Source organism: Pithys albifrons, chromosome 2, assembly GCF_047495875.1.
Source record: "Pithys albifrons albifrons isolate INPA30051 chromosome 2, PitAlb_v1, whole genome shotgun sequence".
In the NCBI taxonomy this organism is placed as follows: Eukaryota; Metazoa; Chordata; class Aves; order Passeriformes; family Thamnophilidae; genus Pithys; species Pithys albifrons.
Window position 1 is genome coordinate 70,004,548 of NC_092459.1, and position 25,934 is coordinate 70,030,481.

At 36.2% G+C, this 25,934-nt stretch overlaps 1 protein-coding gene across 6 annotated transcripts in view; it reads left to right on the forward strand.

Annotated features, from left to right (window-relative positions):
- QKI (QKI, KH domain containing RNA binding) overlaps window positions 1-25,934 on the forward strand; it is a 155,860-nt gene that overhangs the window by 107,005 nt on the left and 22,921 nt on the right. The gene's annotated exons all lie outside the window — the stretch shown is intronic.

A 25,934-nucleotide genomic window follows, 5' to 3' on the forward strand; every position in this document is an offset into this window, starting at 1 on the left:
GATGTTGTCTTTGAGTTTTGGTTGTTTTATAGATAATAGATGCAGGAAATTATCACCTTTAAAATTCAAACACTATTTGCAAACACTAGTTTTCTCACTTTATTTCAGGATTAGTATGCTTCACTTTAAAGCTGAGCAAATACGACATGCTTTTATGTTTCGCTTTGGGATTATTCTGATACTTTAAGAAAACAAGGCATGGGGTTTTTTTCTGATCATCACATTAAACACTTTCCAAAAAGAACAAAATCTTTTAGCATCAAAAAACTTGCTGTCACTATACTGGGGAAAAATAAATGTAGGGAAACTGGAAAATGGGTTGTCTTTCTTGTTTCCTGATAATATAAACTGCCTTCTGGCCAGCCAAATGACTTAAAGCCTTTTGCAGAGACCAGAATCGCCCTGTGAGAGCCCTTCTCTTAGACACATTCTGTATTCCCACACAAAGCAAGGTGACTCAGTGTGGCTGTGTAAGTGCATCCCATGTAATTAACTTCTACCTTGTGCTCATTTTTACCACCACTTTTGAGTCAGTGTAAAATGATGAGAATAAGTTATGTCTTTTTCAGAGGTGGAAAAATTTTCTATATTGTGAGGAAAAATTAAGATTACTTTGTGAAAGAAAGTAGTAGGTGATTTTAAAATGACTACTGATTTTGGGTGCTTAGTGAATGCTAATAGATGCTGGCTATGAGGAAATTTGTGGTGACACAAGCTGTCTCTATAAGCAGATTTATTCAGAACACATTTTTAAAAGTTACTAAAGACAGGGAGAGAGACTTAATTTTTGTATTATCAAAAAATGGTGGAATATCAAGCAGGAGGTATGAAAAAAATGTAATTTACACCTCTTCACATTGCATTGTCAATTTCTGAAAGCAAAAGACAGCTAGAGAAAGTAGATCTTCAGAATTTATTCATTTATTAAAGAGCACGTTAGGATTGAGTTTATAGTCAGGATTAGAAACAGAAAAATATGGGCAAAACTTTGAAATTCTTATGTTCATTCTCTAAGTACAGAGAAAAGAGCAAAGAGTTTAAAAAAACATGGAGCTCAAATTTCTGTGTGATATGGAATTCATGTTGTCATACATCCGATTCTTCCACCTCCCTCTTATTGCTAAATAATATGACTGAAGGGTCAACTTGAAGATCACCTGATAGGTCACAAAACCCCAGTATGCCTGAAGTACAAATCCTCTGGGTATGTTTGTTTTGTGGAGCTGTTGGGTGGGTGTGTTTTGAGCCTCAAAAAGAATTTAGTGCATTAGAAGTTATTTCAGTATGATAGTGTCAGACAAATCTTTGTCTTGAACACACTCTGCCTCATTTAGTGACTTAATCAGTTGGGGAAGCACTGTAATCCTCATTAGAGAGATAATTTTTTCCCCCTTTAATAAAAAGCAACAACACAGGGCTAACTATTGTCCAAATAGAGCATCAGTTGAAATACGCTTTGTCAGTTCTCTTCATTATCATCTTTATATATTATGCATAGGCATAAGACATTTAGGGGATGCATATTACTTGAGTGAGAGTTAAAGGTCTGCTGGTTCTAATTTGTCAGAATTATGCCTTGCTGAAACAGGCACGTGTAGGACATACTAATGAATTGCTATATAGGTGAACTTGTTTTTTACACCACCTACTGCATCTACTCAATTAGTAGAAAAAGTGACTGTTTAATCAAATTATGGTTTCAGGCAGTTTGAGACTTGAAAAATTCAGTTTAGTATTAAAAGTTACAAATTGAAAACTTATATTAAAGAAGTCGTAAACTTTCAAATAATCAGGGTAAGCATGAGGAAAATAGGAAATCCTAACTAATTATAACAGTATTGGTGAAATTATGGGTGTTGGAAGATTGCAGAGATACTCTAAAATGTATGAATTGGAAATTCCGTTTCTTGTGGTAGAATATCTGTAACTTATTACTGTTTTTCAGATAAATATCAAAGGATTAAAATTGAAAAAAATATGTGAACACATTTGTTTCATCACAGTCTAATTTGTTTAAAATTTGAAAATATGTGGAAGAGAAGACTCATTCTTGCCATACAGTGACAATTCTTGGAGTTTCTGAGATGTATTTCAGAAATGTGTTAGTGTTCTGGTGTAAAGAGATGGGAATTAGTTGCTAATTTCATGGAATGATCAGTTATTTTTGTACTTGAGATGTTAAAAAGCCTAATTTCTTAAAACAGATTTCTATTTGAATGTACTGAGATGAACAGACACTATTTCAGTACTGAAGTGTGTTTATTTATGAATCTGTATCACTAGTGATTTTTTTTTCCTTGTGGATTTGAATTAATATTTTTCCTTTCCGGTTGCTCTTGGCTCTTTACCAAGATGGTAGTATAGCCAAGCAGTTTATCTTCAGAAGTAAAAAGGACAACTTGAGGCAGACTGCCTGAATAAGCCTTTTTTATCTCCCCAGGAAGGGTCAACACTTTTTTTAGAATGATTTTTAATTTGTATTTAATCTACATTTCTTTGGTATGAAACTTTTTTTCTATTTTTAATTTTGACTGTACTTCAAGTTTCACAGGACTAATTCTTTTCCTCTTCCCATAGTTCAGTGAGATACTGGTCATTATCTAGACCTTCAAGATCATATGGTATTGCTTCTTCCATGTTTTAATTTGAAGAAAAGCAGAAAGAATAAAGTAGTCTGCAGACTTCAGGGATCACATTGAACTGTACTGTCCTTATGCCTCATTCTGAAGTGAATCCTGCAGATTATTGATCGATCTCTCTCTCAACATGAGAGCTTTGAGAGTTATTTGTTATTTGCAAGAGTTCCGTAAGGATGGGTGGATGTCTTGCAAAGCCAAGACAAAAGGTGCTCTGGTTTGTGCACTGCAGAATGTGAGAAAAAACACAGAACTTGTTTAAGTGGACGTGCATAAGTATAGCGTATGAAATTAGAGCATCATTAAGGGTTTGAAGTTGTTCTTTGAGATCCTGGACTTCAGGGCTCAATTCTGCCTGAAATATGCTGGGCTCCTGCATTTCTAACAGCTCTTCTAGCTGAATGTGTTTGTCTAGATATGCTTGTCATTTTATGAATGTCCAGATCTCTTTGATTACTAATTAGGCTTTATATTGTCTCTGTATAGGATGAGGCACATACAACAGAACTAAAATTATGGATAAATCCTTTTTACCCCTTTTTTCCCTTGACTCCACATGTTTCCTTTCTGAAGGAAACATCATATTTCTAAGCTTCCACCTAGGTATTTTAATTTAGTTTGGGATCATTGTTACTCAGTTCTCTGTGTTGCCCTTTCTGTGTTTGGGCAGTTGTAGTTTTACTTGGTTGCTCTCTCCATCTTCTCTGAAGACAACTACAACACTATTAATTAGTGATGCTCCCTGTCAAACTATGGCTATCATTTGCCACTATGACAATAGAATTTTAAGATTGTGATGGGTAGGAAATACCATCTTTAAATTTATCTCTATAGGAAAGTAAATGTGTTGAATACGGCATGATTTTTAAAATAGGAGAGTTCTTGATAATGATGTTTGGTATGTACTCATTCACTAACTGTCCTCTTGTTTACTCCCTGTTGCTAGAGATGTTATTTTGATGGCATTTTTATTTTTGGTCACTCCTATATAACAGGAGAGAATATAATGAAGGGGCAACAGTACTGGTAGAATGGTTTATTTTGCAGTGGTATAAGCGAGAAGAATTTCTTTCCCAAAGACTGTTTTCAGCAAGTATCATGTGGTGGGGCTGGTTTATTAAAGTAAATTTCTAATACCTCCCTTATAGGTGGAGTTGTAAATTTTCATTATAGTTTATTTTCAGCTACTTAGAGTAAACTGAGCTACTTATAGTAAACTTATAGTAAACTGTCCTAATTTTTACCCTGAGAACTTTGTGTTGTGAATTCCATGGTAAAAACCTGATACAGTAGGGAAAAAACCCACTTAATTTTTAACCATACTTTAGCCTTAGTTAAAAAAAAGTGGATATTATAGTAATACTATATAATTTGTTGCTCTGTAATTAAGAGTAACAAAAGCGTGAAATTTGAAAGATATTAGGAGAAGATTTCATTTGTTCTAACCATCTAAAAAACCACAATAAATGTGCATGCAACTTTGGCTTCCCTGAATAGCTCTTTCTAATTCATTCCTGCATGGTGTGTTGGTTTTACATTTTTGCTTTCACAAGTGAGAATTTAGTGCTGCCTTCTATAGTTTCCCTGTTGAAAAGTTCGTCATGCTGTGCAATCTATTGTTTGCTGCTTATTCAATGCAAGTCATGAAATTAATAAATGATATGGTAGCAGAAAAAGGATAATGCTGTCCTTAAAAGCTTTTCAGGAAATTCCGACATTACACCTGTTTTGTCAGTTCAGATCTCACAGTGCATGTCGTGTAAATGATCTGATGGGAAACTGTACCTCGGGTCGTGAAGCAGCCAAAGGTCTTGGCAGTGACTACTGGATAACACGGTAAACCTTTTGATGTGGAGGAGAGGTGATAGTGTGTTATTTTTAGTGGTGTGAACTGGACTTCATGTTTCCATGAATGCTTGAACCAAGAGCTTGCTGCAGTCCTACCATTCCTTCATGATTTGCTGTTCCTGCTTCCTGTTTCACATCAGACAGTGCTGGCCTTCAGCTGACCGTGTAGGGAATCCATTTCACAGAGCACTTAACCTTGTACTGGCCGATTTGCTGTGGAGTCAGGTCTGTTGTAGCACTGACAGGAGTGACGGAATGACAGACAGACAGGGAAAATGGAATTGCAGCAGACCACCCTTAAATAAACTTAAACTTCCATACAACTGTGAGTTAATATGTTCACCTGCAAATAGGATGAGAACAAAATACCCCGCTGCAGTGAGTTTCTGATCATGATAGTGGAAAGCGAAAGAGAATTGTGGGTGTTCCTCTGGGTCCAGTTTTCTGCTGGCCAGTATGTGTAGTGCTTGTAATTTCAGTAGTTTATTCATAAATTGAATAAAGAATTAGTTATGTTGAGCATTCCTTAAGGAAATTCTGCTATCCATTTTAATGGTCTTATTTTGATTAAAGTTTTTACTCCAACGCAAGTCTGAGTTTTAAAAAGAACAAGAATGTCTTACACCAGGTCTCATAGGAAGTTGTGTACTGTGGTGGAAACACTGCAGACCAGTGGTTCATTACCACGAAAATAATGTCTGTTGTTAGAAACCATTTTTTGAGTCCGTAGTTACTGCAACATACCTAGATGATTTTCAACTTAATTGAAATAAGTCTAGTGTAAAATCCGTTAGATTCCTCAACTCTTTTAAAATGATTGTTGTAGTACAAAGGAGAAAACTGATATTACTCATTAGACTCATTAGACTATTGTTCAGGGTGACAGCACTGGAACAGGCTGCCCAAAGAGGTTGTGGATGCCAGACTGTGCAACCTGCTCTGGGTGAACCTGCCTTGGCAGGGGGTTTGGAAGAGATGATCTCATGAGGCCCCTTCGAACCCCAGCCATTCTGTGATGAAAATAATTTTGAAAAGGGATAGAAAACATACTTTTTATGTTATGATTATAAAGTTGTTTTCAACTTTTCATATTCAGAAAGTTGGCACATAGTTAAAGGGTAAATAAAAATTCATGATGATCTGTGCTCTCACATATTTCAATTGATAGTTTTACAAATTTGGACATGTAGTCATAACTAGATATAATTATGTCTAGTTTTATTAGGTTAAACTTAGGTAGCAGTTCATATAGATTCTTGTTCTCCCTAGGCTTTTCTTACACTAATGGGAGAAAGAAGCTTCTTCAAGCTTCTTATTTCTAAAGCTCCTTAATCCAGCTGTTTCTCTGAATCTTCTGGAAATCCTTGATGGCTTCTGGAATGCAAGTAAATCATAAAGTTACTGCTGAATACCCTGTCTCTTTTCCCCCTTTCCTTCTTCTTCTTCCTCCTTACTCGTTTATTTAGGTACAAATGTATAACTTGAGAAATGGTAGTTCTAATTTCTGAAAAAGACCTTGGGAAACTTACAAAATAGTCTTTTCTCAAAGAGAAACAAAGAAGCTCTGTTGCCTGAAACTCAGTAGGCACATGCCCTTCCAAAGCAGGATTATGCATTGATTAGGAGCTGTAATTAGGTTCTGCATGGGTTTTGTCTGTCTTGCAGAAATGTGCTTAATCTCTTTGGGGTTTTTGGGTGCATAGTTGTGGAAGAAAAAATGGTAAAAATGGTATTGACCTGTTGTGGTAATTAATTTTGTGATATCTGTAACCTCTTTTTAATTTTTCATCCCACTTTTTAAACTTTCTTCCTCTATTTTTCCAGTGCTTCCTGTAGTCTTTTTTTTCTTCTTTTTATTTCTTCTTCCGTATCTTTGTTCTTTTTCTGTTGATCTTGGAGCAGAATGTGTAGGTTGGGATTTTCTATAAAATCTTTTAAAACGTATTTATTTAATTTAAGCTAAGGTTCTTCTTGTCTGTCCATCTTAATGAAGATGATGATAAAACTGCAGTGACTTCCCATGCATTATTTTTCTTACCCTTCATTCTAGGTACAGTTGTGTTTTGGTTGGTTGATTTCTTTTTGAAATCGCAGCTTTATACCCAAGTAAACGAAATGGTAGAATTGTGATTCCTGGCGAGATGTAGTATACAGAGGGGGAAATTTTTGTCCTGCACTTTTAACAAATTTTAATACTAATCACTAACCAGACTATATTAAGGAAGGTCAGATCACTTTATGTACAAGTCATTGTGGCAGTGATTTCTGGGAGAATCTAAGCAATTGCAAAAATTTTTTTGTGAAACAATAGTAAAGCAACTAGTAAATGTTTAAACCATTCTTTATCCTAGTGTTAGTTTGGAAATCTAGATTTCTAATAATACAAAAATAAAGCTTGTCATATAAACATCTGTGACTTAATGCTAACTGATACACAGTCATCTAGTTCCTCTACATGGTGCTATTTTGGTATCAGAACACAGAAAATTCTAACCTCTGAAAAAGTGCTCAGGGTTTTTTCACCTACTATTCAATAGAAAAGTTAAGTGTTTCTTTTTAAAAACAGTACAGAAATGCTTGAACTTCCAGTGGGGGGAGTAGTTAAGGATTCTCTTTCTTTCATGAGTTGTTTATAGGCTAAGGCTTTACTATGGGAACATTATGGACCCTGTTATCAGGAGTAACATATGTGGGCATGACACAAGAGATTGTAGCTAACTGTGTTAAATACCATTCTGAACTAGGCCATTTGTAACATACTTTACATTAAACTGGAGAGGGGTAAACCATCCTGGAAAGTGATTAGATGAGATCTTACTGGAAAGCTGCATCACTTGTAACACGGTTAATAATGAGCAGCATTTAAGACTCCATCCAGTAGTATGGGTTTTTTTGTGGTGTTCAAAATTGTTTGGGTTTTAATAATTTTTATCTTATATCTTGTGTATTTTAAAAAGTATTTTAACAGTTCTGCCTTGTTTTCAAACATACTTTTTAACAGGGATAGCTTAATGAAAGCAAGCACTGCCTTCTAAATTTTCAGTATTACCCTTATTAGCTAATTTTTAATGTTTCCAGAATGTCTGTGTACATAGTAAATTGTGGTCATCAGTTTCACCTTGTGTTGAGGTGTTTTAAATTCCAAATTGCTTGGAAGTACTAGATGGAAGAAAATCTGAACACCAGCAAATCTAATGAAAAAGTCAGGGGTCTCTAACATTGTATCTAGTCCTTTGATATTTTAAGTCTTTTATAAATGTATTGAAAGATGTGAGGTTTTCTTTTTGACCAAACACAGCTGTAGAGACTAAGAACTGTAGTTGCTTTATTTATAAATAAATAATTCCAGCCTTTGATAGATATTTTGCTACATCCTCCAGAAATGTACATTACAAATCCTTTTTCATGAGCCTGAAAAAATTAAAGCCCCAAAGCCACCATTTTGAGTTGGTTGTCTTAAGATCATTTGAAGCAGCTTTGATGAAAACTAATTTTCAGTCATGGAATTACATGCATGACTGTGCTCTCATGTTAGAAGTATTTTCTTTGTGATTCCGTCACTCTTTAGCTTGTGTGTCCTAGTTTTAAAATATTCTTGGCAACCATAGTAACTATGCTGATATAGCTGTAATGCAAGCAAGTGATACATCAGGTGAAATGAAATTAAAAGCTGTATGTACTCCCAGGCACTTGAATGCTGTAGTGGTAGAAGGGCAGTTCTAGTTCATTGGTTGGACTTTTGCCTGTGTTAGGCAGCAGATGGCCTTATTTTTCAGTATCTGCTGGTTTGAGGTTTTAACTTTCAATGAGTAGACCTGTAGCTTCATGGTTCTTAAAGGAAAGTTTAAAAGTTTTAAATGAGAACTTTCTTAATTTGTTAGAATTAACAATCAGAATCATTACTGTCAATAGAAATGTCGGTTAATAAAATCTTCATGTGTTGTGTAGAAAAGCTGTTTGCAGAAGTCTAACCACTTGTTTTTTCGTGGAAGATAACTTCTGAAAGGCCAAGGGATCTAAGAAGAGTGTCAGAATTTCTCCCACAGTTTTAATCTGCTGTAGGGATATATAGTAATACTGGGTTAATATGATTTTTCAGTTAATGGTATCTTGTCACAGATAGACTGTTTTTTCTTAATGCCTGGAAAAGCAAAGGCTGTATTTGCCTTTCAGTAGTGATTCCTGCAATTACTGATTACTTTCCAAGGCAGGGCTTGTGCTATGGAGAGGGACTCCATTAGTGATCCTTGCAGTATCAGCTCTATGCTAGTGAACTCTCCAAAGACTTGGCAGTGAGAAAAGCTTCAGGGAAATCTGTTCCTTTTGAAGATCCAAGGGTCTATTGGATTCAAGAAAGATAAACATGAAAAAATCAGGCTTTTAGAATTTCTCACCTCATATAAACACTTGTTATCACCTATGGTAGCAAAGATACTCTTTAAACAAATAAATTTAAATAGATAAATAAAACTTTCTCTTCTGTAAAATGTGGGGACAGTATTATGAAATACTCTGAGGGGTAAATGTTTACTTAAAAATATGAGAGGTTATTACTGGAACACTTTCTTATGTAGCAATTTGTAGTTTTGCAGGTTTTTCTTGAAAACAGAAGAGTGAGCAAAGTTTATATAGATTGGGGATTGTAGGGGAAATTGAAGGTACCTGGTGTTTACACAGAGTTGTGCTAATGAGCGGTTTAATTGATTTCAGCTTAGAATTAATTCAAAATAGTCTTGAAAATTTTTGTTGAGTAAACCTTCAGGTAAATTCTGCATATTGTTGAAGTATTTTTGTGAAGGAACTTTCAACATTATATATAAAATATCTGCAGCTTCGTTCTACAGGTAAACTAGGCATTAAATGATGTCTTCATGACAAAGTAAATGGGAAGAGTAGCAGTTGTGCAGTCACCCAGGGGTCCTGTCCCAACTGGGCAGCCTTAAAGGAACTCTAACAGTATCATTTGAGAAAAAGTTATGTCTTTTTTCCCATGCAGATCATTCTGCAGTGCTTGGAAAATAAAATGAAGCATGTAAGACACTTAAAAAACGTTAAGTAGTGCAATTTATTCTTATTATGCCATGCTTTACTTTCTATATATATTTTACTGCTTTTAGAACTAATCTGTTTGGAGCAATCCCAGCATACAAATGCTAATCATTATTAGGTAATACTTTCTTTCACTACTGCGTGTAGCTTGGATTTTTTTAAAGGATCCTGAGTGAGTCCAATAACTAGATCGCATTAAAATTAATAGTACTTTGTACATCTGAAGCATTCAGACTCTTCTAGAAATCCTAGTCTAGGTTACTTGTAAGAACTGGAAATATGCACAATTGTGTAGCTATGATAGTAATGATCAGTAGTTTAGGTTTGAAAGCTAGGAATTCATTTTTACTGAAATGTCTCAAATTGATTTGAAAACTTTAGTCATCTTTGCTAAGGCAACTTACATGATGTAGTTGAGACAAAATCTCCTACATATCCTAGGTGCTGGTCTTATTTGGTTTTGCTGCATTTTAATCTGTTTAATCAATTTCCTTCAAATGTGAATCACACATACCCTCTCAGAAGTACTAAGCAACCAAGGAATTCAATGTCATTTAATGAAAAGCATCTGTGATTTAGGGCATGGCTTCTTTTTTACTAGATTCAGTAAATTCTTTCTGATGTAGGTGTCTCTAGTAGAATAATAAAGGGAAAAAGAAACCAATTACTCCTTTTGGTGTTTTGATACCAGTTTGGGGTTTTTTTAATCAGCTTTGCTTTTTACTTTAATAATTTCTTTCACAGAAATGTCAAAGTAGAATCCTGTTTAATTAAAAGAGTTTATTAGCAGGGAACTTTAACTGACATAAGAGCAGTAAATATAGCTCCTTTGTGACTTCTTTAAGCAGCTTGTATTTCAAAGGAAGCTTATGTAAAAAGTAGAAAAACTAAGTTTTTTCTTTAGAATGTCAGCCTGTTTATTTGTGATAAAAAAGCGATTTCAGAAAAAACTCCTAGTTTGAGAGTTGTATTTATGAAAAGCAAACATGTCTATATTCCTCTAAAACAGTATTATTTGCACAAGTTACCAGTCCAAACAAGTTAAATAATATACTAAAAGCATAGAAATAAGGGTTTACTGTGGATTCTGGGGGCAAGAGGATCTTTTTTTCAAATCATCCTTTCAGTGCTCCTCTATACATACCTTCATGCTTTACTTTTGGGTCATCCTTTAGATGTCTAACTAATTAGACCAGCTCTTTTCCTGGCTTATGGCCTCAGAATTATGGCTTTACTTTGTCAGGGTCATATTTGTGTTTCTGATATGAAGTTTCTTTTCCTCAAAAGAATATGGATGTGTTGCATTTATGGCAGAAAACAGTATCTGTCCTGTCTGGCACATAAGCCAGCAAAAAATGGCACCCTCCAGAAAGTGTGGTTGAATTTTGGGCGTTTTTTCCTTGTATTTTCTTGGAGAAGGGATGTTGATACACGTGACTAGTCCTTCTCTTGTGTCAGTATTTATTGATTCAGAAGTATAAATAGATCTGACAGTGATTTAAATCTCAGTTCTGCTTCCTCTTGGAAGCACTTAGTGTTACAGTGCAGAGCTCTCCTTTTCTCGTGGTACCTGAAGTGCAGCATCTTGGGGATGGTAGCCAGGGTATGGTTCTCCAGTCCTTTTCTTTTCTAGATGTTAGTTCTGCACAATTGCAAGAGGGAGAAAAACACATTAAAACCAGAGTTTTGCTGTGCTTGGAGAGAGCCCTACAATCTTGAAGGATCCAATGTGAGTGAAATTGCTTCTCATCTCAATAGTGCAGACCTTCCTTAAGAACAATTCTTTTGTACATTAATCTGTCCACATTTGCTTTTGAAGTGGTTTCCTAGGTTTTCTGTGAACTCTCCACCACTTTCCGGAATATTTGTTACGCATTCTCTTTTGTTGCCTTGTCTAAAATATGTTTCTTCCAGACAAGTGTAGCAATTGGTATTTCCAAATCCTTGCCGAGTCCTGCAGATGTTTAGGGAAAAGAATTCATAAAATGGTGTGTGGACCAATCTGTCACTTAGGCCTCTGTAGCTGACGTCCAGACCTTGCACTCATAACTGTGCACACTCAGAAGTTTTACTGACTTGCCCAAAAGCCTCTGCTGTGTTATTTGCTGGTTATCTTGAGTTTTCTTACTTTTGAGGTGCCCTTTACTCTCCCTAGTAAGACTGACAGTATGTTGATCTTAGACTGTTGAAATAAGACCTTTCAAAAGGGTTAAAACTGGGGACACATATAAGGGTGACTTGAACCTTTTAAATGAATCAGTTGTCTACTTGCATAATCAAAACCAAAGCAAAACCACATTTTGTTGTTGGTGTTTGATGGCTCATGGGGTAGCCAAAGAAACAAAAGAACACACTCACTGCAATACAAAATATGAAGTCACACAGTGATTTCAGATGATGTCCAGGTGCACTGATTAACTATTTGCAAGTGGCAAAGCCGCATGAAGTGTGGGTGGTAGTCTGCGTTTTTAACATCACAGTACAGCAAATATATTTGTAAACTGCCAAATACAAGTGTAGAGTATAGTCTTCAACCTAAAAAGTTCACAAAACCCCCAAAATGAAAATGATACTGTGTCCTTATTAAAGTGCTAAATAATAACACTGAGCACTAATTCTTACTTGTTTAAACAAACAGAAAGAATATTTCTGTACTTGAAATTTGATACTGAACTTTTCTTGAGGGAGGATGGGAGTGGTACTCATTCCTCTATAGAAGAATTTGTATACAGTTTTTGGGACCATACTGCATTTAATATCCATAGGTGGTGTATTGCATGTAGTTTGCTTGTAAACTTCAGTGAACTATAGTATGATAAAACAGCTGCTTTCCTAAAAGGGCTTCTGCTGTACTGCTCCTGTTCGGAGTAGCTGATCTTCTGTTCTGGTTGTTGTAGCACTTACACTGTATATAGGGGAATGGGGTGCAGGGTGAGATGCTACAGTACATGTATGCATTGAATGTCTCACAGGCATATGAAGATACACATTGTATCTGGAACACCAACAGGCACTTAATTAAAATATTAATGTAGTTGTCAAGCATAATGTATGGACAAGCATACTTATGCATCAGTATGGTTTTATCTCAAATACTCTTTACATCTCAGATTTTGTTGCATTATGCTGAACTGTTTATACCTGTTCTTTGGTACTAGTTCTGACTTCACTAGCATGCTTATAAACCACTGAATGAATCACATGTAGAGGTCAAATGGAGCAATATAGGAGGGATTTTTGTTGGGTTTTGGTTGGTTTTTTTCTTTTACTTTTCTGTTGATAGAAGTTAGAGACTGCTTTGCTAATTGGGCCAGATGGATCTGACTGCTTTCTTAGATGAGTCAGCCTACACTTAAAAGATGTTTTTAACAGTACAGCTGCATTTCATTAGAAATGTTTCATGATAAAATTGTCTTTGGGTTTCTTATTTGCCACTGCATATAAGATTTTAGAACTAAATCTGTTCTTAAAAATGCAGTAGGTTTAGAATATCTCCATAATTTTTTTAATGAAAGTTACTGAAAGTTTAACTTCCTCAAATGTTATGAATTTAAAGTCATACTTTGAGAAACAAGTATGGGATGTTCGCTATTGACTTTCAATTAGAAGGGAAATGAGACAATATATTTTAAAATTAAATGCATGGCTTGATCTCTCTCATAACATTTTAAAAGTTGGTTTTCTTTCATTTTGAGTAACTTTCTAAGAATGTGTCTTATTTCTTCGCTAGTCCTGGTACGTTTTCATCTGGAGAAAGGAAGAAAAGTTGTTGTAATGTTTAATATGTGTTTTCTTGCTCTAAAAGAAATGGTGATACGACCAAAACCGAGAAAAGTTTATCCTTGTACTTGAGTCGGATAGTTGTTCTTAGTCCTAGGTTTTACAGAAAAAGTCTGTCTTTTCCTGGCTACCATGTGGATTTTTTCCCTTTCAAAATACTATCTTCAACAGTCATCATAACTTCTTTTGCAAAAGTTCATTGCACTTTTCCTACAAATTATTATATTAAGTTTAACTCTATTGCACTCACACCTGTTGTTCCCTTCTGTGCTGTCATCTGGTCCTGGGCGCGTATCTGACATGGCTCTTAGACTTGTGTTTGGTGTTCCTTGAAATGACTCAAAGTGTTGAGTCGAATTGATTTCTTCATCTCACTAGTGAAAATACTCAACGATGCCACATTGTTCTTTTCACGCAGCTTTGATTTGGTGCTTCCATAAGTTTTTCAGAGACATATTCCTGTTCTTCATCTCAATTGCCACACAGCCATGGATATGTTAGGCATGTAAGTTATCCTTGTGATGAATACCTACTGAACAACATTTACAGCTACATTAAATATTTCTTCTATGACACTTCAGCTCATTGTTCCAAAATGCAGTATTTTTTTTAAAAAGACAATAAATGTGTACATGCATCCAGAGGATATGAAAGCTAATTCAGTAACTAGTATGAAAATATTTCATTTCACTGCAACAATGTTTTCTGATGTGAAAATGTCAAAATACTTTGAATTGTGAAAGTATATTCTTTGCTTATGGCAGTGAATGGAGGCCTCTGAGAGAAAGCTGACAACAGTGGGGTTTTTTGAGGTGAAATGTTTGAATGAGATGTGATGACAAATACAAGGCTAGCCAGCATTGTGTACACAAAGTTTTAACTAGGAGTGTGTGTGTGTGTGTGTGTGTGTATATATATATATTATATATATATATATATATATGTATATATGTATGTATAACAATTCTGGAAGACTATTTCTAATGAAGAGTGTTGCAAGAGATGGTCAAACTTCAGAGCAAATGTTGGTAGTTTGTGTGACAAATTGGCCACCTCAGTGAGAAGGCAGTGACAGCCATACAAAGTTAAAATAATACTTAAATTGTGACCATTTAAAATATTCATGTAAACACATAATTTTACAATTATTTGAGTGTTAACTGTTACTAGAAACAAAAGCTATTCAGGTCATGGTCAACAGTAAAAAACATAATGTGACTTTTCTTACTGACTGTGTTGTTTTTTAGAAATGTCAGTTAAATGCTTAGCTTTAATAAATATGTAAGTGAAGCAAATGAGAAAGTCAAGTGTTAAATGGGGAAAAATGGCAAGAATACACAACACTGAAATAAATTACTTGTATCCAGTTGATCTTTAGCATTCAGGAAAAGGGATAAAAAAGCTCCAACTGAGAGGTCATCTAACTGCACCAGTTTGGTTTCTGAATCAGCCTATAGGTATAATATCCTGATAATAGGTTGTTTTAGGCATACTATGCATGTAAAAGGCACTGCAGTATGCCTTATTATCAATATTCTTTCATAAAAGTTTAAATAAAGTGATGGAGTGATTAATAAGCATCCTTGATACATGGCATCTTTCTTTTGTTTTTCCAAGCTGATAAAGATACAGAGCTTAAAACAAAAACAAACAAAAATAATTAATTGTAGACATGAGCAGTGGGGATAATGTGAAGGGGACATTGGTATTCATTTATCTCTGAACCTTGTAGAGAAGATTTCTCAACACATTTATAACAATAGCCTCAACCTTTTTTGTTAAAGTTAAAAATTCAGTTTCATATGTGGGTTTATGAACATTTAACTGAGGCTTATCAGTAAATAGGTTTCTTCTGTGGTATGTAAAGATTTTAACTTTATCCCCTTGTTTGTAGTCTTACAGAAGTAGTAGAATTTATCTAATCATGAGGTTATACAGGTGAAAGGAAAGGAAGAAAGATAATTCAAGATAGATCAGTTATTAAATCTAGAGTTGAGAACGAGTGAGGTCAGGTTTGTATCCAGAGCGTTCTCAGCTTTAGAAGTTACTTGAAGGTAACTCCTAAATTCTACTGAAACTGACACTGTCAACATACCTTTTTAATGTGTCTCAGCCTAATTTTTATGCAAAAAGAGAGAGGCTTTTCTGAAAAAAATGAATGAGTTTAGAGGAAACTTTTTTTGAGTGTGATATTTGCCTTCCTGCAAAGGGTTGTGGGATAATATTACAGTCATGGCCATACCACTTAGTTTAAGATTCTTTAAAATGCATCTTTGGTTAACCACACACTTGTGACTTTTTTCACTGATGAACAGCCTTGTGCAAACTAGCCAAATGCATTCTGAAGTGCAGGTCACTGTCATGGATGTTGTTCTTCAAGTTAAATGCTGTAATAGTCCTCAACTTCAGTGCCAAAATGGTGTAGCAGTTCTGAGACAAGTATCGTTCCTTACACTGTCTGACACTTTCACTGAATGAATCTCGTGGAATCTGAAATGCAGGCTGATCAAAACTAATCCAGGTTCATCAGTACAGTCCAGCAGTAGCTAACTAGGATAGACTGTTAACACAGGTCTTCAAGAGATAACCCCATAACACTGAGGAGTTGCAGGTTACCTATAAAGGAACTGTGGAAGATTAAAAAATAAATAAAAACTTAGAAGCCCTATCTTCTTGTGCTCAGAACTCTTGGTAAAGAGGTAATTGCCACCACTTGAAGAAATTTTTAAGAGTTCAGAAGTTGATAAACTTTGATCTAGTGCATTTTTTTCTCTCCTCCTAGGTTTTGTGGGTTTTTTTTTCAGATACTCCTTTTTTTGGTGTCCATACTGAACCACCTTAGTAGTTAGATCTGCTGCACTAAGGAGGTAAGAAGGTAGTATGTATAGGAGAGCGTACTCGGAATTTTATCTGAAGATCTAGTGCTTGTGTTTATGATCACTTGTAGAAGACACTAATGTAGTTTAGGATTTTTCTGACAGCATTCTTATAAATGAGTTAGAAGTTGCTAGTCTGGGAAGGATAGGATGTTGGCCTTACCTAATTCATCTCAGGGAGGATGTTCTCCTGTCTCGTTTTCCAACTGCTCTACATGTTTACAGTACCCGTGCCTTCCTGTTTTCCACTTCTTCAAAAGTAAACGTTACTTCCTACTTCTTCAGAGTGCGAAGAAAGTAAATTTTACAGGAGGATGGAGACCACTGTCTTCATTTGCTGTAGAAGAATGAGTTAAGCCTGGCTTTAGGCTTTTCCAGTACAGTAAGTGTTGGTCCAGAGACAGCAAATGTTTACTTTGTTTAACACTGAGCTGCTGTTTACATTTCAGTGGAAGAGGGGACAGCTAGGGCAGAAGAGCAAGGGAGCACTCATTAGTTTCCTTCACATTTTCTCGATTAAAAATGACAGGGGAGAAAAGCTTTCTCACCAAAACCCCCACACTCCTTTCTCAAAGTAAATAATAGTATAAAAGAATCTATGTGGCTTTTTAAAAACTGAGACATTCTGATGACCGAGAGACAGCAGACCGCTTACACATTCGGTATAATGATGCAATGTTCAGTATCATTTTCTGTGGTTCCTTCATCTGTATTATAGACTATTGCACGCAGTGCTTATTAGCAATAACAAAATTCATTAATGTCATTTGAGAGGTGACTAAGTATCTTTAGTAGTCAAAACGCTGAAGTTAGTGGCTTCCGTCGTCTCCTTGCCTGCCATCCACCTGGCTTTTTGCCTTCCTTAGTGCTTGTTCTGCACGACTTAGCGGAGAGGAAGGTGCTTTGTCTTTGCAGTCTTGGAGCCTCTCCTGTGAAACGCCGTAATGTGAGAGTACATCCTCTCCTGTACACAAAGGTGTTGCTGCTGTTCTCTGCCGAGCACAGCCATTTTAATCTGAATGGGGAATCTGTCTGGGGACCCGAGTGCAGTAATTAGCAGTCTCTTCAGAGTGTCAGAGCAGAATTACCATTGTAATGGTTTAGCAGGAGGATAAAAGGATTGAATTTGGGTCTGCCTTCCTGCCAAACTAAATGAGTTGCCATGGGAATTTTCAAATATAAGAGGCGTTTGCTTAAAGCAATTTGGCGAGTTTGAATAAACTCATAAATTACGGGGTTTAGAGGAGAGATCCCTGCTTTCCCTGGCATGCGCTGAACAGCGACGAAGGCTGCTAGAAAGCTGCTTACATTCTTAATGAGAATAAGTTGATCCATGCTCTCTTGCAGACTATCAGCTTATTAAGGCTAAACTGTTTCTGCTAAATACAGTACAGTAAGCACATTTTGAGAGACAGAGTTTGCAACAAATCCCTGGAGTAAAAAACAAAATCTGATTGCTCCAAACATAAATTGAATTTCCTTTGCTAGATTAGATCTATTTTCAAGTAATGCTATTAAAAATGGTTCTCTGTATTGTTTCAATAAACATTAACCTGCTATTGATTTCAACTTTCCTCTGTGCATGTAATATTTATTACAACACTTGTCAAATCTGCTTCTGAAAGGGGAGGGAGGGCGTTGAAAGTCTCTTTAGAAAACAAATAAGGTGCAAACTATTTTTCTTTCGGGGCACATGTAAATGTTTTTACAGCTCAGGCCCGCCTTCTCCCTGAAGGGAGCTGGGCTTTGACCTGCTGACTTCTTTGTCAGCACCGATGCTATTGAAATGTGAGAAGATGGACTTGGTGCTTTCACAAGTGCCTCAAGTGATGAGCATCACTTATGCTTGTTTAACCTTCAGCTGTGCTCAAGAAGTCAGCTGTAGTGGTAAGCACTGATGACCAGTGTTTTGCCCTGCTTGTCCGGAAGCATGTATTAATGTTCTCCTAGCCACTTAGATTTGATAACTTAAAGAAACCGGACAGATTATACATGCTTGAATACTTTGATAGGAGCTTTAAAAATGTATATTCAAGGACATGTCATACTTGAAAGCATATGCAATATTTTCCCCAAAATAATTCATATAGCTTAAGGCTTAAAAGTTTTCTTGTGATCCTTTTTAGTACACATCTCAAATCTTTACTCATCATAACTATTAGGATATGGTAGTGGAACTAATTAAAAAGAGAGCAGTAGTGCCGTAATGGCAATAATTTTAACTTTAGTTTAAAGCCATAAAAGTATACGGTTAGAACTCCTTGATGCAATCTTACATCACTAGCAGGAATCCTGTAAATTAGCAAAGGAAAATTGTAAATTTGTGCTGGTGATTCAGTGGTTGAACAGCTGCTAATTCTAACAATTTCCTGAACTGTTACTAATGATGCAGCTGAAGCTGTTTGGTACCCTCAGGGTACTGCTCCTGTGAATCTCTACAAATACCTCCAAAGAAATTAGATGAAGACAAGAGCAGCATTTACTATTACTATTACTCAGAATTTTAACTGTTCATTTAAAGTTGCTTTGAGAAACATTGGTTTATTATATTAATTATATTTTCTCCAGAGTGTGCATGCTTAAGGTTGTAAGGAAATTGATTTTATCATATTTGATCCCCACCCCCATGCTTTCTTATTTCAAAAATGAGTTACTGGAAGGCAAAATGTAAAGGTATTATCTAGTGTAAAGTGGCTTAAGAAATTGAAACTATGAATACTTCTACACTGTATTATAAAAGGGATGCTAAATCATTAGAAGACAGTACTAGCATTAAAGAAAAAATGCTTCGAAAAGGTGATGCTACAGAGTACGTCATTTAGATTCTTGGTTCCAGTAGGTTACAGCAGTTCTGCAAATTGATGCTATGTATAGAAACCAGGCGGTTTAAAAAAAAAGCCATTATTACAGTTTTCGAATTTAATATTCTGCAATTTTTTTATCCATTTTAGAATTTTGGGTTCATAGGCTGTGAGGCTTGATTGAAATCTATCTTATTTCACATCTTGCACCCTCTTTCTCTTCTCCTCTGCTTAATTTGCACAACTCAAGTGGAATTCAGTGGCGGTGGGAACACAGGAACAGCTTAAACTGGTTTTTTTCTGCCAAGTAAGACATTGGGTTAGGGGTATTTGATAACTACTGATAACTGAATCTGGGCTATATAATATGATTTTAGTGTTGCAATACCTGTGAAAGGGCAGGCGGGAATTGCTACCTAGTATTTCACTTAATTTTTTTAATGAAGGATTTTATTAAAAATTATTGATCAGTCACATGTGAAATATCCTGCCTCCAGAGTGAATGAAGACATGCATCAGACAAGTTACCTGATAGAGGATGGATATTTCCTTTGAAGGATGCTCTGTTCTTTGTCTCATAAGCAGTGCGGAGAGAAACCTTATGATCTTACCATCTATAAGTATGGCATGCAGGAAAAAAAATCTTGTCCTAGGTAAAAACTGAAGTGGACTGGCTTAGATCTGAATCTGATTCCAACTACAGTGTGTTTTCATGAGTTGTGATGAGCCTGTTTGTTTAAACAAAAGTCCATTTTCTGCTTCACTGCTGAATCCAGCTGCAGGCTACTTGATTTTTGGATGGATGTCATAAAAGAGCACTCTTCAGACCTTTCTATGAGCTGATTTTATTTACTAAATGCTCGAAAAGTAACCCACAAGTTTTCTGGGGTTATTTGAGAGGAGAACACAGAAGTATCAGGTATATGCACACAGACAAGGTGGGAATACAGTAATGGTGAAGAAGTGGGAAGCTATGCTAAGTACTTGTTCTCTGTGTTTTATTTGTTACCTTTTGAGGGTTCTTGGCTCCTATTGGTCTAGGAATTCAGAGAATCAAAGAAATGTGAATTCTTCTAGACCAGTAGAGGCAGCAGCTGTCTCTTCTCCAGGCACTCCCTCTCTTCCAATAAATTCTAAGTATTTTTATTCATTCTCCCTTTAACTTTACTTTTGCTGTGGCATCATTACTTTTGCCTCTGATCTTTAGATTCTAACAGTTTGTTGCTCCCTGTGATTTTTTCACTTACTAACTTGTAAGCTTTTGGGAGTAGGTTCTATGCATGCATGTTTTTGGTGTCTGAACTCCAGATCAGAGTAGTGTTTATATACTGATACACTAAAATTGCATGCAGCCATGGTAAAATAAAATCCATCATCTAAGTAATTGGCTAAAGAATATCAAGAGTTCTCACTTAAGATAAAGCTATAGAAGAATAGGAAAAAATAGAAGGAAAAGGGAAAAATATTAATAAGGAAATTGATTTTTATAGGGTCCTGACACTAGCAAACTAAGCATTATTCTCAGTTTCTTAACATGGAGCTTTGTAAGTACTGGATATGCTATTTTAACTGGTATGGATTTAAAGTTGGTGGTATAAGGGGTAAAAATTGCTGGTTTAGGATGATGATGTTTTAGAAGAGGTTTAAAATTAGGGGGTTTTCAGTGTTTTTTAGGACATGGAGTGCAAATATCAAAGAAATTCAAAGATCTCTGCAAAATATGAATATGTACCAGTATTTACAGTAGAACATAAATGGTTGAGATTGTAGTCTTTGGTTCTGATGAGCAAATGTACAATGGAGAACGTGTACTTCACATAGTTTAAGGCAACCATAGAGGACCATGATTGGTATAGTTGATCAAAAGAAGCTATGATAGTATTTTTCCACTGAAGGTTGACATCAGGAGAAAAGAAAGTCAGAAAGAAGAATGATTGTAAGTAAAGAGAAATGGGCACAAGCTATAAAAAGCCCTGTTGTAGGAGAATGAGGAATAAGAAAAATGAAATTAAATATTTTAATATGAAAAAAAATTCATTTAGTTGTCAGGTGGTGGTTTCCACTTAGAAAAGTAGGCTGTTGGGCTTCAGTATCAGCAAGACTAAACTCCATGTGGAGTTGAGTCCACTGGGACTCTGCACAGGCGAGGTCTGAGCTCCCCTCAAGACTCTCTTCACTTCTGGTGAGCCTGCAGTGAGTTTTTTCAGTTTCATAATCTGGCAGAAAACTATTCAGGTTAAAAAAAAATGTTGCCAGATTATCAGGTTGACGTGGTTCAGTCATAGATACAGCGATAGGTACAGCAGAGCAACACCACTGGTTAAATTGGCTTAAAGTACCACAGGAGTGCCAGTTGAGAGGCTTTTTACATCTTGAAAAAGAGTTTTTTACTCCTTTGACAGCAAGGTAAAACCTCAGCCTAATCATCCAGAACTAATTTGTAGCCTGGGAAAAAGTCTTAAGGATAGCATTTTAATATTTTACATTCTAGAATTGACACTCTTATTTTCTAGGTAAACTTGATTGAACTTGTTTCCTCTGAAATTATCTTCCCTGAGTTTTCCATGTGATTGATTCCTATTCCATTCTTGGTTTTTCCAAGCCTCAGCTTTCTGAACTCAGTCATGCACTGATGCACAGCAACTTACTTCTATGCATTCTGGAAACAAAATTCCATTACTTTATGCATTTATTTGAATCACTTCAGAATTATATGTCTTTGTTGTCCTTATTTCCCTTGATTTAAGGAAAAAGGACTTCTTGTCTCTACCTGCTAATGATGAGTAAATGAATATTCTTCATTTTCTCTCATAGTGTTCAAAAATTTGCATCCATTTTTAGAGTTTGCTTTTTAACTTTTCAGCCATGTCTTGTAACTGAAAACTTAAAATCCTTTTTTTCTGGTTTTGACTTTGGATTATTTTTGCTATATATAATTTTTACACATGTTAAATGAGGTTTTTACTACAAAGTGCTATGTATGAGAATATAGTCCATAAAGTTAGAGACTATGCAAATGTAGGTATTATTTTGAAATATTCATGAGATTTTTGAAGCTCAGGAGATTAAGAGGCATTAAGGTGATTTATCTTGTTGTAGAAAATGTATTTTAAGCTGCTTTTGCTTATGGGTGTGCACCTTATCTAGTGAATACGGAAGTGTGATTCTACAGTTTCTGAAAGACAATTTAATTGTACATATTTCTAACATCTAACTCTAAAGGGTTTGTTTCTCCTAGTGATTGGATTAGAACAATAAATGTTTAGAGAACCAGAGTGTCTGAACAATATTTAAACAGATGTAGATAGAAAGATATGAAGAATCAAGTAGGAAACCTAGAAGTGGGACAGTTTTACTTGTGTAACAAGGACTCAAGGATCATTCTGAAAGTGGGTAGAAATCACATATCAATATGCAGTCAACGATACGATAAGGAGTCAAGAGTGATGGGCAAGGCATCAGTGGTGAATGTGTAGAAAGAAATTATGTTACCACTGGAACCCTTTGGTGTTACTAGGGAGGATTAATATTTTTAATATCAACATTTCTTGTTCTCTGCAAAGGTCATACAATATGTATCTGGCATTTAAGGATGGTTAGAAGGCCACATAGAAATATTGCAGGAGTATTCTGTCAAGAGCAGTTTCCTGAGCATGACATGACAGCACAGATCCGGGATGGCTCAGTGACTGTGCTTTCAGCCGCAGTTCAGGTGTTCAGCTGCTTAGATAATGAAAAAGGAAAACCATTAAATAAAGTTTTGGTATAATATCTGTTCCAGAGTCTGTAGCAGGCTGTTGAGGTACAACACTTAGGAAACATGCAAAGATCAGCAACAAACAGAAGAAGCACAGAAGTCTTGATTATTTCTGTCCCAGTAATGCCATTAACTTGCAGTGAAATTTGATCAAATTTATACTCTGAATCCTGCTAAATGGTGACTTTGTGTCTGCTGAGAAGGCAGATTTTTAAATTAGAGTGGAGAACAACAGGGAAGAATAGTGAAATTAATTATTTAAGATAGGCCTGATACATGCTTCTTTCATTCTAGGATAGAAAATTACACTTAAAGAACAATTGTCTTGTCATGTATACAAATTAAATTATAATTGGTATATTCTAGTAATGTAGCATTTTAGGAAAAAAAGAAATGAAAAAAATCTGGCCAGTGATTTCCTTGGGAATTCTCTTATAGTTTAATCAGTCCTTAATTTTGGCAAATCTTTAGTCTGGTACCTCATGACCAGTACCTTCTGGAAGACTGCATCATGTTTGCTTTACTACAGTCTTATTTCTATATGTGAACAGTCATTACCTGTACTTGCGTGTGAGAGAGAGAGTTCTGAAATGTGGCCGACATACAAAAGTGGTGGACTGTTATTTATGCAAGGCATTAGAACAGGACACGAATTAAAAAGTGTAGGTTTTACTGCATGTTCCAGAAAACACTTTTTATGGAAACCGTTGTTTTACTGGGGGCTTTTGTTTGGTTGGGTTTTTTGGTGGTGTGGATTTTGTTGTTGTTTTGGGCTGCTGTTGAATTTTTTTGTTTGGTTGGGTTTTTTTAATAAATTAGCTTTAGGAGTATCTCTTACTGTACTATATACATAAATTACTGAAATACAGTCAGGTGGAAAGGTATTTTATTGCAATGTGGTATCTTTTACCAGAATGTAAGAGCATTTTTTTAAAGCACTAGTAATACTTTCAAAACTAAATTATTTTTGCTGTTGATGTCTCCTATTTTGAACAGTGTGCCCAGGTGGCCAAGAAGGCCAATGGGATCCTGGCCTGTATCAAGAATAGCGTGGCCAGCAGGACTAGGGCAGTGATCCTTGCCCTGTACTCTGCATTGGTGAGGCCACACCTTGAGTACTGTGTTCAGTTCTGGGCCCCTCAGTTCAGAAAGAATATTGAGGTGCTGGAGCGAGTCCAGAGAAGAGCAACAAGGCCGGTGAAGGGGCTTGAGCACAAGCCCTATGGGGAGAGGCTGAGGGAGCTGGGGTTGTTTAGCCTGGAGAAGAGGAGGCTTAGAGGTGACCTCATCACTGTCTAGAACTACCTGAAAGGAGGTTGTAGCCAGGTGGGGGATTGGTCTCTTCTCTCAGGCAACCAGCAGTAGAACAAGAAAGTACAGACTTAACCTCTGCCAAGGGAGATTTAAGTTGGATATTAGGAAGAAATTCTTTACAGAGAGAGTAATCAGTCATTGGAATGGCCTGCCCAGGGAGGTGGTGGATTCAGCGTCCCTGGAGGTTTTTAAGATGAGACTGGATGTGGCACTTAATGCCATGATCTAGTAATCACAGTGGTGTTGGATCAAGGGTTGAACTTGACTATCGCGGAGATCTCTTCCAACCCAGTTGATTCTCTGATTCTATGAATGATAAGTATTTATAATCTGGTCTTAAAATATGTAGCAGAATGAAACTTCATATACAAAGTGGAATATCATGAGAAACTACTTTTGTGTTACTACACTGTGAAAAACAGGTGGTTCTTATTTGTCAAAATCTGGATGTCAAGAACTGACCTTTAGATATGTGATAAATTCCCAAAGCCTAAGAGGTGAATATGTTGAAACGTGTGAAGCTGATTTAATTTTCTTTGACACAACCAATGAGTCTTAGTCCAGCTTCAAGTTCCATTTTTTTAATGAGAACTATGATGAATAATTAAAATCAGACTTGCATATGTTTGAATTATTCTGGATGATTACACTAGAAAATTATGTGACTGCATAAAATAAAAAGTCAAATTATCATCACTTGTGTTATTCTGGAGTAGTTACAAGAAACTGAAGTATGTTGCATGATTTTTAATGATTTACTAAGAATACACTCATCTTTTGTAACTAAAATTGCTAAGATTAATGGAATTGATTACAAAATTAAAATCTGTTGCATGTATTTTTTATGTAATATTTGTAGGTGTCAAAAGTATTTTGGCTAATTGAGACTTCATAAGGCTTTTAAAAATATTTTTAATGCTAAATTTCTGTTATGTAGAAATAAACTAATGATACAAACTGATAAGAGAAACTTCTGTGTCTTCCCTCAGCTCCTGTTTGACAGCATGAATAAACATTCAGGGCTAGCTGTAGTCAGTTTACCATCAAACATGCACTTCCCTAGCTGATGCTCTTAACTGATGGACAGCTCCCAGCACGCACCTACGGCCGCTCCATGCCGCTCACACTCCCAACTGGCAGCCTTCATCAGCAAGAATGGCTTGCTTTGCCTTGCCTTCTTGGGGCAGGAAAGGTCGCTTGCTGTCGCAGTAGCCACAGGCTGGGGCTGTGTCTGTGAATGAGGTCACGTGGTGAGTTGGTCAGGTGTGCCCAAGCAGTGGTGTGGCTCCAGGGGAAGAGGCGCTCCTCAAAGGCCCTTTGTGCTGGCCTCTGCCAGGCAGTGCCGGGTTCTCATTCCTGTCTGTGGAAAATAAGGGTTGGCTGGTCTCTGAAAGCTGAAAAGAAAGCTCAGTAAATAGCAAAGAAAGCCTTCTCCCTAGCAACACTCTGCCTTGAGCAGCCTGAGCCTTCGAACGGAAGGTCACATGATTGACATATTTGTCCGCTACAGAGAATGCACACAATTAGTTTTTTCACTTCTCTGTATTTTTGAGCTGTGTGAAAGTGGGTTGGAGCAGCCGCACAAGAGAAGAGACCGGCCAGTCGGAATACTTCTACCCCCTCCTTCTGGGCTTTATCAGCTTAGGGAGTTCAAGAACATGAGAGGTGTCTGTGGTGTTTATGGAAGGGCTAACTTCAATTTTTTTAAACAGTATTTAAACATTGGTGTTAGAGTAGCAGTAGAGTGCACATAAGACACATATGTGATGTTAGATTCAGCAGGGCTATGGGCTGCTCATACACTTGTAAGCTGTTGAAAGTAATTGTGAACTTTTAGTACTCAACATTTTTAGTGGCTGTTGAGAATTACTGC